Below are 20,433 nucleotides of genomic sequence, written 5' to 3' on the forward strand. Positions count from 1 at the left end.
TTGAGTTTTCAGTCATATTTCAAGATCTGATGTTAACTTCCTCAAACAGTATTGATTCTGCCAATCTAACAGGAGGGCAATTGATTGTGTTGTTCTGTTGGCTCTGTTGTACAAGCGGAGTTTTCCCAATACCATCTGATGTTATACTCTTGTAGTTATTAGGAAGGGGTAGGCTAGTATATCTGCTTATACTGGATGTCTCTTGACTCTATTTTTTGTACATATTGTACATACATACATACTATACATCAGGAGATTGCTCTAATGTATTTATTTGTTTATAAGTGAGTTTTTCACACTTGAAGTGTGATCCAATGGTTACCAACAGAGCATTCAATACATTTACTCAGACACTTCCTGTTACATTTTAGACAGATATCAACATTGGTTCTTCCTGCTGTTATTGATATTTCAGTTGTAGATGGATTACTCAAATGAGATGCATTATGATGTACAAGTTTGAGACAAGCTTCACGAATTTTACTGTTAAGCTGTTGATTGGTTGATTTGTTTGACATCAGGTTAGCTATGGTTTTTAGTTCTTCAATGAATAAGTTGTGAGATTTTCCATTCACCTCTACTCTCATTGTGGAGTTGCACATGTTAATTCTGTAAAGCTGAAATTTAGAGTTCTCTTTTTGAAGAACTGACATGGAAGTTTCAACTATTTCCCCCATTTTATCTTTTCGTTGAAAAATTTTGACATCAACAGTATCGTGATTTGAAAAATGAGCTTTTATACATTCAACAAAGTGTAAACATGCAGCTGGCGTAAATTCTAGAACAATGTTACCATGCTTATATTCAAAATGTACATCAATGTCTCTTTCTGTCGCATCAATGAGCTTTTTAACAACTTTTTTCTCATTAAGAATATAGTTTTAACTGTTATGTTGGTCTTTGGTGGTGTGAAGACCTGGATATGTATCCTGTCCCTTGTTGACCTTAATACTCTATTTTCTTCCATTTTGCTGTACATTGTAATTATACCCCACGCAACGAGTTGCGGAGGGTATAATGTTTTTGACCCGTCCGTCTGTCCGTCCGTCCGTCAGTCCGTCAGTCCTGTTTCTTGTCATCGCAACTCCTCTCAAACCACACAACAGAATTTCACGAAACCTATCGACAGGAAAATACATTTCAATTTTTTTTCTAGGAGTTACGCCCCTTTGAACTTATTTACTTTAATGTACTACTGCAACAGTTTGTCATACTACGTAGATGTGCATATCGACAGGAAATAACGATTCAATTTTTTTTCCAGGAGTTACGCCCCTTTGAACTTATTTGCCCAATATACTACTGCAACCTTTTGTCATCGCAACTCCTCTCAAACCACACAACAGAATTTCATGAAACCTTTTCAGATAATAAGGACATACTACGTAGATGTGCATATCGACAGGAAATTACGATTCAATTTTTTTTCTAGGAGTTACGCCCCTTTGAACTTATTTGCTTCAATATACCTCTGCAACAGTTTGTCATCTCAACTCCTCTGAAACCACACAATAAAATTTCATGAAACTTTGTAGATAATAAGGACATACTACGTAGATGTGCATATCGACAGGAAATTACGATTCAATTTTTTTTTCAGGAGTTACGCCCCTTTGAACTTATTTGCCCAATATACTACTGCAACCTTTTGTCATCGCAACTCCTCTCAAACCACACAACAGAATTTCATGAAACCTTTTCAGATAATAAGGACATACTACGTAGATGTGCATATCGACAGGAAATTACGATTCAATTTTTTTTCTAGGAGTTACGCCCCTTTGAACTTATTTGCTTCAATATACCACTGCAACAGTTTATCATCGCAACTCCTCTGAAACCACACAACAGAATTTCATGAAACTTTGTAGATAATAAGGACATACTAGGTAGATGTGCATATCGACAGGAAATTATGATTCAATTTTTTTTTCTAATACAATTTTTTTTTCTTACAGTTATTTTATTTCTCCAGTGACAATGTGGGGACGTGGGGTATGTGAGCGCGCTCACTAAGGTTCTTTAATTTAATATTTGTTAATATAAAATCTGATTAATAGCCATTTACCATGACGAAAAATATAAGATTTTGAAAGAATGTTAAATTATTAAACTGAGACGTATCGTTTTGAAGAACACCCCATTCGTACAAAAGGGTTTACATATCGAACAAGATGGCGGCCACTCGAAATTCACCAACAAAATACCTCAAAGTTCAAAGATCTATATTTAAAAAACTATCCGAGGAATCTTTTCAAAACCAGCATTTTGCAATGACAAAATGTATAAAATTTCATAAAAATGTTTTTTCGTTAAACTTGAACATATAGTTATGAAGAACACTTCGTAAATGTGAAAAGATTTGCTATAAAGTCACGTGACATCAGCGACGGCACAGTTCTGTCTGCAAATTTGTATAGACATTGTAATAAGTGACCAGTCCCGTTAGTATAGACTGTCCCTGATGGCACATAATTGTTGAATGCCGAATTTTTCGTCATCATTATTTGAGTCCTTCATCAACGACTCAACTTACAACTCGTTCCAATCTTTATCCAGCTGTGAAACATCAATATCAAGTCCAGGACCACCGGCATACTCTTCATCACCTAAGCAAAAAAGTAAAAAAAGACCAACAGAAGCAAAATAATAAAGGCAATAACACTAAAATTGTTGTTGTGAACTTTCAGAGCATAAAAAATAAAAAAGAAGAATTACTGAACATGATAGACACTTCCAATCCCGAAATAATATTAGGGACTGAAACCTGGCTATGACCGGACATATTAAGCTCTGAGATATTTCCACCACAATACTCAGTATATAGAAAAGATCGTACAGATGGATACGGGGGTGTATTGGTAGTTATAAGAGATATCATCTTCAGCGAAGAACTACCGATACAATGGGACACAGAATCATTATATATTAGAGTAACAACACCTGACAGTAAATCTATCATAGTAGGATGTCTCTATAGACCATCCAGTAGTGATGTCACCTACATGGATAAAATGAGTAACACAGCAGAAGAAATATTTAAAGAAAATAATTCATCAATATTATGGCTAGGAGGAGACCTAAACCGTCCTGATATTGACTGGAAATCAAATTCAGTAAGTGGCAACCAATATTCTACACAAATCAATAATAGGTTTGTAGATATGGTAAATAACTGCTGTCTAGATCGTGGTAACATTCCCCACAAGAGGATCAGCAACACTCGATATTTTCCTCACAAACAGTCCATCCTTAGTAAATAGATGTGAGCCTATTCCGGGAATAGGAGATCACGACATCGTCTTTATTGATAGTAATGCCATAGCAATGCACCAAAAACCAACGCAAAGAAAAATTTACATCTGGAAGAGAGCAGACATAGAAAAGATGAAATCAGAAGCACAGGAACTATCCAAAATATTCCATGGCGTATACAACGCGCAGAGCTCAATATCAGAGATGTGGGAGTTCATAAAATCAGGACTCAAAAATATCCAGGATAAAAACGTACCATAAAAAATGTCGTCAACAAGATTCCACCAACCTTGGATAAATGGTACAATAAAACGTATCACAAGAAGGAAAAGGAAAGCTTTTAAAAAAGCTCGAACAACAAAATCAACTAAAGACCTTAAGAGATACAAAACTATCAAAATGAGTTCACAAAAAGAATGTAAGAAAGCTTATTCTACATACATCCACGACATCATAAACTCAGAGCAGAAATCCAATCCTAAGAAGTTCTGGAGCTTCATAAAGAATAAAAGATGCGAAAATGGAGGAGTTGCACCACTTAGAAACACAGACGGGCTCACATACTCGGATAACAAAATGAAGGCAAATTTACTCAACAATCAGTTCTCTTCGGTATTAAACAGCAATGAAGACAAGACTACCATAAAGAAAATGAAAACGAACCCGTACCCCACACATGGAAAACATCACTATTTGAGAAAACGGAATACACAAACTACTGTCAAATCTTAACATACATAAAGCATCAGGGCCAGATGAAATCTCTACAAGATTATTGAAATCAATAGCTCCTGAAATATCACCAATACTTACCACCTTTTTTCAAGCCTCAGTCGACCAAGGTACATTACCTTCTTATTGGAAAAATGCAAATGTTGTACCAATATTTAAGAAAGGGGATCGTAGCCAAGCATCAAACTACCGACCTGTCTCACTAACTGCAATATTATGTAAACTATTGGAGCATATCATCTGTACCAATATCATCAAACACCTAGAAAGTCACTCCATCTTGACTGATGCTCAACATGGTTTTAGTTAAGAACGGTCCTGTGAATCCCAACTGATTCTCACAATTCAAGACCTAGCAAAAAACTCGACAATAAAGAGCAAGTAGATCTAATTCTCTTAGACTTTTCAAAGGCCTTTGAAAAAGTCCAACATGAGCGACTACTGTACAAGATCGACCATTATGGCATTAGAGGGACAACAATAAAATGGCTGAGAAACTTTCTGGATGGCAGACAGCAATGTGTGCTCCTGGAAGGAGAATCGTCAGAAACCTCGCCAGTGCAGTCTGGAGTCCCACAGGGTAGCGTGCTTGGCCCGCTGATGTTTCTTATTTTTATAAATGACCTCCCAGAGTATGTGTCATCTTCAAATGTTAGACTTTTCGCAGACGACTGCGTTCTCTACCGACAAATAAGAAACGAAACAGATGTGAACACCCTTCAATACGACCTGGATGGACTACAACAATGGAATGCAGACTGGCAGATGGAATTCCACCCCCAAAAATGCCAACTCCTAAGAGTAACAACAAAGCGAAAAACAGTTAAGGCAAATTATAACATCCACGGCCATATCCTAGAAAAGGTTGACTCTGCAAAATATCTTGGCGTCTTCATACACAAAACATTGAGTTGGAACAAACACATTGACACCATCGCAAAGAAAGCTAACTCCAACCAAGCTTTTCTTCAAAGGAACATCAAAAACTGTCCTAGTAAAGCTAAAGCATTATGTTATCAAACGCTTGTAAGACCACTCATGGAATACTCTAGCACCATCTGGGATCCATCTACTAAGGACAACATAAACAAATTAGAAGCTATACAACGCCGATGCGCACGATTTGCACTTAATGATTATAGAAGAACAAGTAGCGTAACATCAATGCTACAGGCACTAAACTGGAAGACACTACAGGATTGGAGAGCTCAATGTATGGTCATCATGTTTTATAGAGTAGTGCACGAACTGATTGCCATGCCAACAACAAATCTACAGCCAGTAACATCATCAGTAAGAGGACACAAAGAACAATTCCTCGTTCATTTTGCCAGGACTCAAGTATATCGATAATTGTTTTTCCCAGATACCATCAGAATCTGGAATGGACTGCCACAACACTTAGTAAGCTGTACAACCCTTGAATCATTCAAAAGGGGTGTGCAAGTGGTCCAGCTTCGATAGATGTCCAACCTTGTTTTTTATCGTTTTCACTGTAGATAATTCGCACTTACCCGCACATTTGTTGTTCTCACATCGAACATGTACATAAAACAGTACGATAATACTCCCATGGGAGGCCTGTACTATAAAGGAAGAAGAAACAATAATCGATCTTTTCACGATCTGATTAAGTTTTAAAGATGAGGTCTTCCTCAGTATACTTTATAGTTCAACTTTGATTGTCATAGATACGGAACTTGTTAGAAAACAATTATATAGCAGAATCTTCGGCTGGTTAAAGAAGGCTATTACCCGGCAGATGCAGGTGCCTTTGTCAACGTATATTTGTTCTGCCTAACAGAAGTTCCCCTGGAAAATTTGTTATAAACAATGTCATAATATCTGTTCCTGTTGGAACAAATATTCTATACCCTTTATTCCGTAAGGAACACATACTGCAGTATATTTCTTCCACTTGACTCTTATATTATGGAGGAACTTCTATTTCGTGACACCTTCATGTCTATGGGTCCCTCAGTCGTGGTTTTTGTTGTTGATGAAAATTTGAATGCTTACAGTAGTAAGTCCCGATATGATAAAAATTTATAATAGATTGTTATGCATGGTTTTTAAACATTAAGGAAGTCATTTTGCTACAAAACTTAAGACTCATTGTTTCAAACACTGTAAAATATATTAGCTAAAGCACTGTCAAATATTACATATTACATGGACAAATGTTATTTAATGACTAAAGCACTTGTCTTGGAACACTCGGTCATGTAAGAAGTACAAGCTGACTTGGCTGCCTTTAATACACTTGACTCTGTACTAAAGTACTAAAGTAATCCTGAGAACAATTTGTGTAGTTGTTAATCTTAACACTGAGGAGGCTGTGAAGTCGATGTTTTTCTGCTGTCAGTTCGGAACTTCTCGATCATGCTGAAGGTACTTTAATGTCTGCATTGGAGTGTGAAATGGTGAGTATTTCTTTGCTGAGTTGAAACTTATTAAATGTTTTTTCAGCATCAAAACCTTCCGATCGATGTTTTGACAATTACAATTGACTTTTCTATCAATGCCATTATTTACCTACAATCATCTTTGGCGTGTGCCATAGACAGAGGCCATATCCTTTAGGTATTTTTTTTTGTCATATAGCTCTTCAACTGTTTCGGTTCTTGTGCATTCTCGGCTTTCAAATTATCGGCTTTGAGCGTTCCTGATGAAGGTAAATACAGAAAAGTGCTTCGGACGCATGAAATTTAACATGTTATAATTTTTTTCTATCAAACTTTTATCACTTTTTAATAAGCTGCCGGCCTGATCAAAATCTACACATGTTGCGTAATCAGGTAATAACAAGGAGTTATTTGAATCTGGAATAATTTTAAATTCTGGCAAATTGATAAAAATTGTATAATAAAAACTCACCCAACTGAATAGGGTTATCCATGCATGGATGGCTAAGGGGGTTAGTTAGTTCATATCAGTGAAAATAAAATTAACCTTAGCCTTGCGCGCATGGCTAACCCTATTTAGTTGGGTTAGTTTTCATCATACATTTCTTATCAATTTTCCAGAATTCAAATAATTCCTTGTTTAATGTCAGTTACACTTGGTACGTTCGATACACTCAGGTTTTTACGTCTTCAATACTAAACATTTGTAAACATATGGTGCCTGAAAATTTTCATTCAAGAAATTTTTATACACAGGATTGTTTCTTTTCAACGGGAGGACGGGAGGAGACCCTTGAAAACGGGATTATTGTACTCCTGTCGGGTGGTTCACATGTATGTCTATTGATAAGAAAATTGCACCATTCATCGAAATTGTTAGAATGATTGTAAATATCCGAAAGTTCAGGTCTTGAATTATGCGTAAGAACAAGGGCATTATTCAACCCTAGAAAAAAAATGTTTGAAGATCTTTGAAAGTTGTAAATTTCCGAAAGGTTGTCCTAAATTAAGTACAAGATGTCATTCAACCATAGAGAAAGAGTGGTTGTGAATTTCCGACACTAAGGTTGTCTTAAATTAAGGACAAGTGCAAGATGTTTATTCGATCATAGGGATATTTTTAATTATACAACAAACGTAAACTGTATTAAAAAATTTCATTTCAATAGTACTATAGTGTTACTAAAACAGGACTGTGTTGGTAGTTAGACCACTAAGACACGTGTATAACACGACTGTCGAATAAGGATTTATTTTAATGATGCAAAATGTGATTGACAAGCTTCTCAGATAAAATTATAAAATAACTCAAAGATACTACAGGCTTATAATTATGTACGCCAGACGCACGTTTCGTCTACAAAAGACTCACCAGAGATGCTCGAATCAAAAAAGTTAAAAGGTCAAATAAAGTACGAAGTAGAAGAGCATTCAGGGCCAAAAAATCCAAAATGTTTTGCCAAATACAGCTAACATGAATTATACTTGTGTGTACTTTTTTTATCTGTTTGTAGAAAGACGTTCAGGAAAAGCAACATGAGAAATTTCACCACTGAAGGCAGATATCTTTCTTCGAATTCTTTAAATTGTAATAAATTACCGGAAGATGGTATTAAATTTAGTACAAGTTGAAGAAAATATATTTTTCTAATTTCTGTATTCTACAAGGTTAACTTATTTAATTAAATTACTAGAAATGATTCATCGAAAATAGACCGTTGAAGGCCGTACGGTGACCTATAGTTGTTAACTTCTATATCATTTGGTCTCTTGTGGAGAGTTGTATCATTGGCAATCAAGACACGTCTTATTTTTGTGTTTGGGTGATTTCACATTTTAGATAATGTATGACCCTTGGTTAATGAACTTTGAAGTTATTGAAAAATACCCGAAGTTGCAAAATATACACATCAGATTTTTACTTCAAATGATAAAATCTGTTTTTTTTTTCAATTTAAAAGTTGTGAAGATATTTAAGAAGTTCCGGTATAACACACTTTAAAAGAGAAGAACATTATACCATTGAAGTCAGCTTTTAAAAATAGATCACGTTACGGCGAATTGTCATAGATTGAGAGCAAGTTGAACTTGGCAGAGTGTAATTCAATTTTTAAGAAAATTTTAATGTTTATAATTGGCCAACGGCATATCCTTCAGCGAGCTATATACAAGAATATTTAAAAAGAGATTTGTGGTATAGGCCAACAAAAAGAGATTTGTGGAATAGGCAAAAAAAAGACCGGCACAGGCATATGTTACATGGTTAAACTATTTTATTTTTTATTTTAGATCTCAACCCAACGATACAACCAAAACACATGTAGAGGAAAACATTCAATCTTCAACAATAGACAGGAATACAATTGTCATACTTTGAATCATGTAGAATCTAAAAAAAGAAACGTTGTAAATGAATTAAACAAAAACTATCCAAGATCTGTCATCAACATTTACATTTTCCAAAACAAGAACATGTTACAGGGTAAAATATTTTATTTTAGTTCTCAACCGTCCCCTTTTTAATTTGAAGCACAGGGCTAACTTGAAAGGGTACACAAAAGAATGCTTGCAGCTACTGAAAGTTAGCTCAAATACCTGCTGATATTAAAGTCATGCTGTCCTTAGGTTGGTTTCCTCCGTAAAATATTCAGTATGCTTCGGAATAGACAAGTATTGTCAAACTTGTCAAATAACGGTCGAGTACCAGTCTATGCTGTCCTATACTCTAACATCCGTGGCTTTGTTTCATAGAAGGTTATAACAACGTCATTAACAGTTCAGGAATGCACGATCTCGTGCAATGCCGAGAACAAACTACAGAATTTCAATACAAGCAAACATAAGAAAATGCGTCAAACTTTAAATGAATGAGCAAATTAAAAATATACCAGACACAGTGATTGAATGATACAAAAAATCATAAATTTAAGCAAAAAAAATAAGCCACAAAGAAAGATTTGAGAGACAAACCATTAGAGCCTGAAACAGATAAAGCAGTTGAAATCAAATACCTGGAAAGTTCCTATATTGGTATACAGATGAGTAAAGCAATATGCCACCAACTTTCATTCTTATTTTTATGGAATGTTTAAATTGAATCAGATTCAGTTCTCAAAATTGCTCAACCAACTTTATAAACAATAACCAAATATGCCCAGGAGATTCCCAATAGGTTTATTGCCAAATTATATTAATCAGCCTCACTTTATTTGAGCTGGTGTGAGAGCTTTTATCTTAAATGTTCTCGTTTCAAATACAGTGTTGTGGTCTTTGTTGCCCAAGGATTTTCAGTATTCGGGTATTTATCAAATAGGAATTGCTCAAATACTTTATTAAACTCATCTTTATTCTTTAGTGAAGTTTCGGACAATGTGAGGCGGCTAGTACCTCTACTTAAGCGAATTAACAAGCATCATTCCATGCTAGTCTGGAAACAATTATGATGATTCGTTACCATTATAATTTCATTATATTGTAATTTATATTTTTGTAAAATATTGTGTGATCGTAATATTTTTTTTATCCTTTCTTACTGCTATGTACCATTCAATTCTATTTTTCATTGAAAATTGAGATTTAATATACATTCATTCCGAAGTACTAACCGCTGATAGGATGATATCCAAAGAGACTACACCTCTGTCGCAGTGTTGTGTAATCAAAGCCTCCGATAAGTTAGACTACATTCTAAAAGCTTTCTTGCATTACCAATCATATCTTGGCATTCTTGGTTGGGATATTTACAAAACTTTAGTCCGTTTGACCTAGATTTTAGCCATACATGACTGGTATGTTTAGCAATAGATCTAAGCTCATACATGTCGCAAAGGAATGAAATTTGTTTGGTGCCAAGCCTTGATTAATTTGAAAATGTTATACTGACCATTAGTTTCTAGCATCAGTGATATTGAATGAACTCTCAATTATAGTTCATATTGGAGAGAATTGATATTTAATCAGTTTTATGGATGTTTTGTTTCGTTCAAGTATAAGTACAATATCAAAGTAAGCAACTTTTCAATTAAACTAACCAAAAGGCTACCTTAATCTATTGATAAAAACAACAGGTGAGGGAACTTGCGGAGCTATTTACGACTCCATATTTTTGCTTCACTCGTGGTCTCAAAGTTATCTAAGAAATGTTTTAATGTGCTTTATTCATAATATGTTTTAATGACATATATTCACTTTTAAAAATATGGATATTCACCTGTATAAATAATTCGACACTTGATTAAAGAAATATCATATACTGTAAAATAATATTTTCTTATTAGCTGATGTAACTTGTCCAAAAACAAGCCCAGTTTTAACACTATTAGTCATTTTGACAAGTAAATATTTCCTGTTTAAAAAGTACAGATCACCGATAACTCCTATATGCATTGTTTTGTTCGATTAACCAAAAACTGACAAAGAAATCCGGTCAAAAGTTTTTAGTACATTTATCTTTCGAATAACACAGTCCTTCAAATATTTTTTTAACTTTCTTGTTTTTATTAGGGAGTACAGTATGGTATTTTTCAAAATTAGCTAACATTGGAATTTTGTATATATTTTAACGTGTATACCTATCATAAAACTTGTTTACTATTACATATTGTTAAACAAGAGCTGCAAAAATTAGAACTAAACAATCTGACTATTCTCAAGAAATTTGGACAGAAACAGAATTATATATAATGAAATGAAATGAATATCTTATAAAGATATGTTGCCTGTTACGTTTTTAAATCATCATTAGGACCTTATTGAACAGTTTTCAAATGCAAACAACTATTCTCACGAAAAATTGTATTTTATGTTTGCAAAGTTATTGTATTGAATAGGAAATAACAGTTGGGACGAATAGATCTATCGGTCCCAGCTTTAACATAGCATTTAACCTGTCTAGAATGTGGCTGGAAAAAGAACGTTGCTAAATAACACCAAAGGATGGAAAAAATGGAATATGACATATTCTTGGTTGTAGAGACACGACTCATATTCTTGATTGTAGAGACACAGCTTATATTCTTGGTTGTAGAGACACGACTCATATTCTTGGTTGTAGAGACACGACTTATATTCTTGGTTGTAGAGACACGACTCATATTCTTGGTTGTAGAGACACGACTTATATTCTTGGTTGTAGAGACACGACTCATATTCTTGGTTGTAAAGACACGACTTATATTCTTGGTTGTAGAGACACGACTCATATTCTTGGTTGTAGAGAGACTTCCAGTGGGGGATTAAGGTAAGTGTTATGCTGCTGGCGGTATGAGCCACCGATATAATAAGCTGCTATTAGTCGCAAATATACATCAACACAAAATGCAAGATTTTTTTTTCTTTTTGAATTTGGTGATCTTTGTTCTAACGTGGCAAGTTCTGTATCTACGACACCTTGGTGTTTCTATTTTCTTAATGAAAGTGAATGCAAAACAATCAACTAAATTTGAGGACAAAACGAAAATTAATTGTAGATTACCTATGTTTGAACTGAATAAAATAGGTAACGAAAATGTATAAACAAAAATGACTGAGTTTTTGTCTCGCCTGAAATTTGCAGAATGCACGTCATAGGGATCCTCATCCGTCAGGGACGGTGTTGGCTTTCTGTAAATTTCAGGAAATTTTAAACCTGAATAATTCATATGTAGTACAAAGATGCCGTATGGTCTGAATTTTTCGGCTGGCGTATGTCCGCTGTCTTTTATCTCGTTTTCATAGTTCAATGATCGTTTTAAAAATGCAGGGTATTTATCATGTGATTTTTTCCCAGTTATAATGAGTTAATGGACAACTATATCTTTTTTGTCACAATTTTTTTAAAGTTTTTATAAGTAATAGGACATTTATATTAGGTATATAGTATCATTGTATGGTAAGCATGTCCGTCAGACGGGATAACCTGACTTTACCCTCATTTTCAAGATGTATTGGTCAACACTTACTTTTCGTGATTAGGTCAAATTCTCATATGGTATAAGTGATAGGTCAATTTTATTCGGTGGATAGAATGATTGTGGGATGTTACAAGTAGACTTGGATACCATTGCACCGTAAAAATTTATTTCATTGTCAAGTTATACGTCTAGTTGTAGGATATGTTAGAGTTACACATTGTACCCCTTGGCGTACTTGCAATTTGTAGCTATGCATACGTTGCAGGTGTTTGCTGAACATGTACCATTGACTTCTTATTAAGTTTACATTTCTATATTACATGTTTGCAGAGTATCTATTTTCAATGCGAATAACGTTATACTTTAGTTACTAACAAAATGCAACAGGGATAAATATATATTTTATTGTGACATTACGATTCATTTTGAAAGTTGATAAAATTCGGTGTGTTTTAACACCAGGCTTTTCGGTTATAGTATATATATATATATATATATATATATATATATATATATATATATATATATATATATATATGCATATAATTTATAGCAAACAAGTTAAACAAGAGTGCACACGCTGAAATGTCTCGCCTTCTTTACTAATCATTGATATTATGTTGATAGTCCTAAATATAAAGCTTTATTACAACTGTCACATAAACTTAACATTAACCTAGTAAACTAAACATTGACCAATGAACCATGCTAGGCAGGCATGTACAGCTAACAATTCTTCCATATAACAAATATAGTTGACCTATTGCTTATAGTTTAAGAAAAACAGACCAAAACACAAAAACTTAACACTGAGCAATGAACCTTGAAAATGAGGTCAAGGTCAAATAAAACCTGCGTGACTGCCAAATAGATCATAAAATATTTCCATACACCAAATATAGTTGAACTATTGCATATAGTATTAGAAAAAAAGACCAAAACTCAAAAAACTTAACTTTAACCACTGAACCATGAAAATGAGGTCAAGGTCAGATGACACCTGTCCGCTAGACATGTACACCTTACAATCATTCCATACACCAAATATAGTAGACCTATGGCATACAGTATAAGAAAAAAAGAACCAAAACACAAAAACTTAACTATAACCACTGAACCATGAAAATGAGGTCAAGGTCAGATGACACCTGCCAGTTGGACATGTACACCTTACAGTCCTTCCATACACCAAATATACTAGAACTATTGCTTATAGTATCTGAGATATGGACTTGACCACCAAAACTTAACCTTGTTCACTGATCCATGAAATGACGTCGAGGTCAAGTGAAAACTGTCTGACGGGCATGAGGACCTTGCAAGGTACGCACATACCAAATATAGTTGAACTATTGCATATAGTATTAGAAAAAAAGACCAAAACTCAAAAAACTTAACTTTGACCACTGAACCATGAAAATGAGGTCAAGGTCAGATGACACCTGCCCGCTACACATGTACACCTTACAATCATTCCATACACCAAATATAGTAGACCTATGGCATACAGTATAAGAAAAAAAACCTAAACACAAAAACTTAACTATAACCACTGAACCATGAAAATGAGGTCAAGGTCAGATGACACCTGCCAGTTGGACATGTACACCTTACAGTCCTTCCATACACCGAATATACTAGACCTATTGCTTATAGTATCTGAGATATGGACTTGACCACCAAAACTTAACCTTGTTCACTGATCCATGAAATGAGGTCGAGGTCAAGTGAAAACTGTCTGACGGGCATAAGGACCTTGCAAGGTACGCACATACCAAATATATTTATCCTATTACTTATAATAAGAGAGAATGTAACATTACAAAAAAATCTTAACTTTTTTTTCAAGTAGTCACTGAACCATGAAAATGAGGTCAAGGACATTGGACATGTGACTGACGAAAACTTCGTAACATGAGGCATCCATATACAAAGTATGAAGCATCCAGACCTTCCACCTTCTAAAATATAAAGCTTTTAAGAAGTTAGCTAACGCCGCCGCCGCCGCCGGATCACTATCCCTATGTCGAGCTTTCTGCGACAAAAGTCGCAGGCTCGACAAAAACCATCCTACAAATCTTGTATTTTTGTCTTAATAAGCATATTGACCAAGGTCATCATTTATACTGTTGTGAAATCATTAAGTCTAATAACTTTTTTGGGGGGATGGAAGGGGGGGGGGGGTGTTAATATTGATTTACTATTCAATAGCAGTTCTCTGTAAACACCAACCATGTTGCAGCACGCATAGTCTCAGATTTTCTTGAAATTTCGTTTGTTAGTAGCTATCGACAAACATACAAGAAATATGTTCACAGAATTTTGTTTTTATGTTCCCGTTACCATAATAACGGGTACTCATGGATTTTGTCTCATAAGTGCATATTTTGACATAGAAAAATTACCAATTTCAAGCAGTTATCATGCACACATTTCAATTTTGATGAATATTTTGATATTTTTTCATTAAAATATAACATTTTATGAGTAAGATAAAATATAATAATTAATTCTACTAAAAAGAGGAGAAGGTGGCAACATTGATTGACATGTACATAAGGGAGTTTTCATTGCATTCAAGAAGGCAAATTATAGGCATTTTGCATGAACTAATTACACACTTTTGCATCCATATCCATTTATATTGAGATTATCAATGTAAACTATTACTGTTGCCAAGTAATAATTTATAACTTAAGGTTTGGGATTCAGGTTGCTAGGATGGTTGCTATTGGAACCTTAAAGTGTCATTTTTGTTATTTTGTAAAAGAAATTTGACCTTGTTATTAAAATATCTCATCCACAGTGAAAGATAAAGGCTGGACATCAATTGAAAAATGTTGCGCATTCAATGACCTTTAGTTTGATTCAAAAGTCAAATGTTATTGATGACCTTGACCTTTGACCTTGAGTCTTTTTATTAGATTTTGTCAAACATGGTAACAAAGAGACACATACAGTAAATAGAAAAAATGTTCAGAACGATTATTGCTTTTATTTGGTAATAAAGTAATATGCCAGAGGCTAAGGTCATGTCAAAAGTTCTTCGCAACGGCCCTTACTTGATATAAAAGAACCTAGCAACCATACATATTTGGGTTCAGATTGATATGAACTATTATATAGATCCATGTTGAAAGATAAGGGGTCAATATTGTTATTATAGACTTTAGCAGCCATTCTCATATAGTTGGGAAATACCTAGTAACACCATCAATGTTTTGGTCCCTTGATACAAAATTCCAAAATTTTCAAACTAATTTGTCTTCCAATTAGAATTTCGAATTCCTTTTAATAACCAACATATGTTTCTTGACGGAAATAATTCACTGACATGATTTTACTCATGTGTTTTTCAGTTAATCACCAGCCATGTTGTCTCCTGTTCTGACTTGAAACATCATAGATATTTTTTGAGTTTATTTAGAAAGTGTTCATAAAACTTTGAATTATTTGAAATACTATAGGGCTGCTTTCCTAGGCATATATATAGGTTAACTACGAGGGGGTAAAAGGTCAATATCGTCACAAAAGTATATAGTAGCCATTCTCATATCGGGGAAAATGTCTAGCAACCATCAACTTTTGTGTTACCGAAACATGTTACAAAATGAACAACATTTGATCATGATTCAAAGGTCTTTCCTTTTAACTCACCTGGCTCTTAACAGCTGCGTGAGGTTATACAAACACTTGGCGTTTGTCATTGTCATCATTTTGTACATTGTCCGTCTAAAATATGTCCCTTTGAAACTGCATAATCAAATGTTATTAAACTTAACAGTAATAATGCATCGCATATATTTTGTAAATGGCCCTTATTCTGTTACTACCTGATAAAAATTTTGGCTGGTCAAATAAAATAGAACACTGACATTTAAACGATAGTTCTTGTCTTAATGTACAAAAACTAAAGCATTTAGAACAGACCAGGAATAATATGGTGAGTAGGTGTGGATCTATCTTAAAATTTTAAGACAAAGCTGGACAACATCAATTGTCAGCTTTTAGAAGATTTCGCAGTTATTTTACTTCAAAATTTATTTAGATAGAAAGTTACAAAACAGTTAAAATGACTTTAAAGACGTTTTGTTCCCATTTTTATTTTGCTGGCCTGGACGACATGGCAAATTGAGCTGTTCTCATCTCTTGCTGTCGTCGTATATAAACTTTTGCAAAAGTCTTGTCCTCTGTAGTTAGTGACAAATTAAAACCAAAACTTATTATTCTCGTGATATATAGATAAAGAACATTTGAAGGGATATAAATATACGATAACATAAAATAAAGGACACTGCTGAATAATAATTTTGCGTTTTTGCTTGAAATGTTATTCTAATGTTGTTGTTATAATTTTACACAAACATTCCAGGTGTAACATACAGCTTCCTTGGGGCCTTGAGTTTTACTTTTTTTGTTAATCTTGAAACTTCGATATATGAATAGAAAGTAATAAAGCAAATCTAAGTTATTTGCATTGAAAACTATTATGGATAGATGGAAAATTTAATAGCAAATAAATGTGGAATGTGTCAATGGGACACAGATGATGCCCCCGCTTGCATATCATTTAAAGTTATAAAGGGACATAACTGAAGAACGGTAAAAGTGACGCTACCCAAATTTGTACTTTATCTGTGTTTTGTGGTGATAAGTATTTTGTAAAAGTTTCATAACATTTGGTTGAGGCAAACTTAAGTAAGAGAACAGAAACGAAAAATTCAGCAATTTTTCCATTTGTAAAGGGGCATCACTCCAGAACAGTAAAAATGACACCACCAAATTCAAACTTGATCTGCATTTTGTGGTAATAAGCATTGTGTATAAGTTTCATAACATTTGGTTGAGGCTAACTTAAGTTAGAGAACGGAAACGAAAAATTCAGCAATTTTTCCATTTGTAAAAGGGACATAACTCTAGAACGGTTAAAGTGACGCCAGCAAAATTCAAACTTGATCTGTATTTTGTTGTAATAAGCATTTTGTATAAGTTTCATAACATTTGGTTGTGGCAAACTAAAGTTAGAGAACGGAAACGAAAAATTCAGCAATTTTTCCATTTGTAAAAGGGACATAACTCTAGAACGGTTAAAGTGACGCCAGCAAAATTCAAACTTGATCTGTGTTTTGTAGTAATAAGCATTTTGTATAAGTTTCATAACATTTGGTTGAGGCAAACTAAAGTTAGAGAACGGAAACCAATTTTGGGACGTACGGACGGACAAGGGTAAAACTTAATGCCCCCTCCGCTACGGCGGCGTAGCGGGTGCATACAAATACCAATAAGACTAATTAATCAACATGGCCAAAATTGTCTATTGACTCCATATTGGCGTTATATCCTTAAATGACGACTAAGGAGACGGATTTAAACTTGTTTCCTAATCCCAAATAACGAATTACTTGTATATTTCGTATTTATTCACTCTTGTAGCTATATACATATCCAATTCTCTAATAAAATATGTTTACACTAAGTAACGACTGCTACTCGTGTTTTAGTCTAATCATAAGTAATATTGAAACTGCAATAAATCGAGATAAACTTTATACAACAGAAATGAATCGCCAGACTGATCTACAAGAAAGTCAAATTTCTTATGAATCGTCACTCACCGATGAGTGTATCCTTTGTGTTTTGACAAAACGTATGGTCGATAAAAAATTACACCCCAGTTCTATTTTTATACTTCACCGTTTCTATATATTTCTGAAACAAGTGTAAATTGAATACATCTATTGTTACGAATAACAATGGATTTTGACCACAGGGTGTGAATAATTTTTATATTAAAATTAAAATATTTTGAATTAAAAAAAATCCTTTAAATACTCCTTTGCTTGAAGGTAGAATTTTTTATCCCAGTCATATGTCTCTTGAAAAAAACGGGAAAACGGGGATTCTAACTCACGGACCCCCACCCCCTTGATTGCCCCCATAAAGAGAGTTCCTATATATTCCAAACCGTTACATATAAAATGTTATGATTACCTTCATTAAACTGATACAGATAAGTACTTTGGGTTATAATACTAGTATTGCCTTTATCTTTAGTCTCTTCTACCAAATCCAACGCTTGTCTCAAAATGTCGTCCGTCTTATATTGACAACTGCATACAAGGAGTATGATGTATTTTTTTTTGTAATAAGAAGCACAAAACGGTCAACTTTGACCTGCTGATCCATATTAGCACAACGGGAATATGCAAAACAGCAACTTTGACATTTGTAAAATCTATTCACTTGTCAGTTTGAACGATGATAGCCAAAGTAAGGTTACTAGTGGGGTTTCATGTAAAACAAAACAAAAATTCTTATAAATCATGGTTTAATATTGTCAAAAAATATGCTATCCGTTCTTTTTCATTTAATAATCAATGTTAACAAATATAGGGTTTAGCACCGGGTGTAAGTTAGTTATAAACCTCGGGATACGGCGTGTCTGGATAAGAAACACCTACGGCCTCCGGCCGTCGGGGTTTCTTATCCAGACACACCTATCCCTCGGTGTATAACTATTACAGAAACTGTACACAGCTAAAACAATCAACAAAAACAGGTGTTGAAAAATTATAAAACACACAGAGAAATTTAAAGTTTAAACATCAAAGTCAATCAGCTATTTAAGGTCTACAAATATGTCAACATGATCATAATCAGTCCGTCGACTCATTATACGAGTTATTGCTCTTAAGTGAAAATTTTCTACGATTTTGTTGTTTTTGACCAAAACAATATTAGATAGAGTAAAGTGTAGTACACAACGATTTTCATCAAAATAAGATCAGAATTTTAAGAATGCCTTTGTCGGACAAGCTTTTCATCTAATCGGAACGAAATGGAATTTCTTTGTAGAGAAACTTCCATACATATTCTAAATAAGTCTGCCATGATTAAAATTGGTCTGGTAGTTACAAAAACAAGAAGTGTCCATAGAGTACAATAAAGCTTTTATGCTTGACCGATTAACATGAAATGAGGATCATATGTAGAGTGTATCTTAACCATAAACCCTGTAAAGTATCGACGGTATCTGCAGTTTCAGAGAAGATTGTTTTGGGTTTGTTTTTTTAACGATCAGAATCAATGATTAACTCTGGCTTTCATGTTTTCGTCTGATCAGAATCAAGTGAGAATAGTATATAGGGGTCCTTCTAAACATCATGCATGCCAAGTTTATTTCACATTGGACCATTTGTTTCCCGTGGAAGAAAATGAAAATGTGAGAATTGCTTTTCAATGGGAACTATTTACAATCAACGCCGCCTTGTCTGCCAATCGATCAACATACAATTCTGTAAATGGTCTACCAATTGGTAATGATGATTAAATCCTAAAAATATATCCCCTTAAAGGTTCAGAGAAGACTTTTTTTTATCAGAGATCAAAGATTGCTTCTGGTAGTCATGTTTATTCTTTTAAACGGGACAATATGAGGATCTTTTGTAGAGCACCTTCAACACATCATTCAAGCCAAGTTTATCTACAAAAGTGGAAAAGCGATTTTCCCATAGAGTTTGAATAAGAATAATGCATATCCAAAACCGTCGTGTTCTTAACCCAATCAACATTCAATGGGGACGTTTGAAGAGAGGATTTCCGCATTATCAATCCTGTAAAATTTCAAAACATTTCGCCATGCAGCTTTTTGAAAATTGGAAAATCAGAATTAGAGAATGTCTAGTGAACATGTTCTTCGGCCTATCGGAACCAAAATGAAAATCTTTGTAGAAAGCATTCCACACATCATTTCTACTAAGTTAATTTCACATTGCCTAGGAGTCTATGAATAAATGAAAATATGTCTTTACTTAAGTTTTATTTGGAACTACTTGTATGTGCCAAGATGCCGCCATCATTTTTACCACCCAATCAACATTATTAGTATGTGAGCTTAGTTTGTAGTTTCCAGACATGAATTAAATAAAATAAAATTTCGAAGCGTTTAACCTGGTTGTTTCTGAGAAATTTTTAAAATTGGCTAATCAAAATCAAAGATTGCCCTTGCCAGTTTTATTTTTCATTCCATTGGAACCAAACTAGGATCATTTGTAGAGGACCTGTCAAACATCATTCCTGTCAAGGTTATTTTACATAGGCATAGTGGTTTCAAAGAAAAGAATGAACATATGATTTTATATAGAGTTTCA

General features: G+C 34.1%; 2 long non-coding RNA genes across 2 annotated transcripts in view; one reads left to right on the top strand and one right to left on the bottom strand.

Moving 5' to 3' along the window:
- Positions 1-14,347, top strand: part of LOC127732738 (uncharacterized) — a 148,000-nt gene extending 133,653 nt beyond the window's left edge. Inside the window, exon 3 of the long non-coding RNA XR_007996410.1 lies at positions 14,157-14,347. This is a non-coding gene — a long non-coding RNA (uncharacterized LOC127732738). The remainder of the gene's footprint in view (positions 1-14,156) is intronic.
- LOC127732737 (uncharacterized) overlaps positions 1-20,433 on the bottom strand; it is a 238,745-nt gene that overhangs the window by 122,444 nt on the left and 95,868 nt on the right. The window contains exon 2 of the long non-coding RNA XR_007996409.1: positions 13,535-14,038. This is a non-coding gene — a long non-coding RNA (uncharacterized LOC127732737). The remainder of the gene's footprint in view (positions 1-13,534; positions 14,039-20,433) is intronic.

This window comes from Mytilus californianus, unplaced genomic scaffold (assembly GCF_021869535.1).
Source record: "Mytilus californianus isolate M0D057914Y unplaced genomic scaffold, xbMytCali1.0.p SCAF_26, whole genome shotgun sequence".
In the NCBI taxonomy this organism is placed as follows: Eukaryota; Metazoa; Mollusca; class Bivalvia; order Mytilida; family Mytilidae; genus Mytilus; species Mytilus californianus.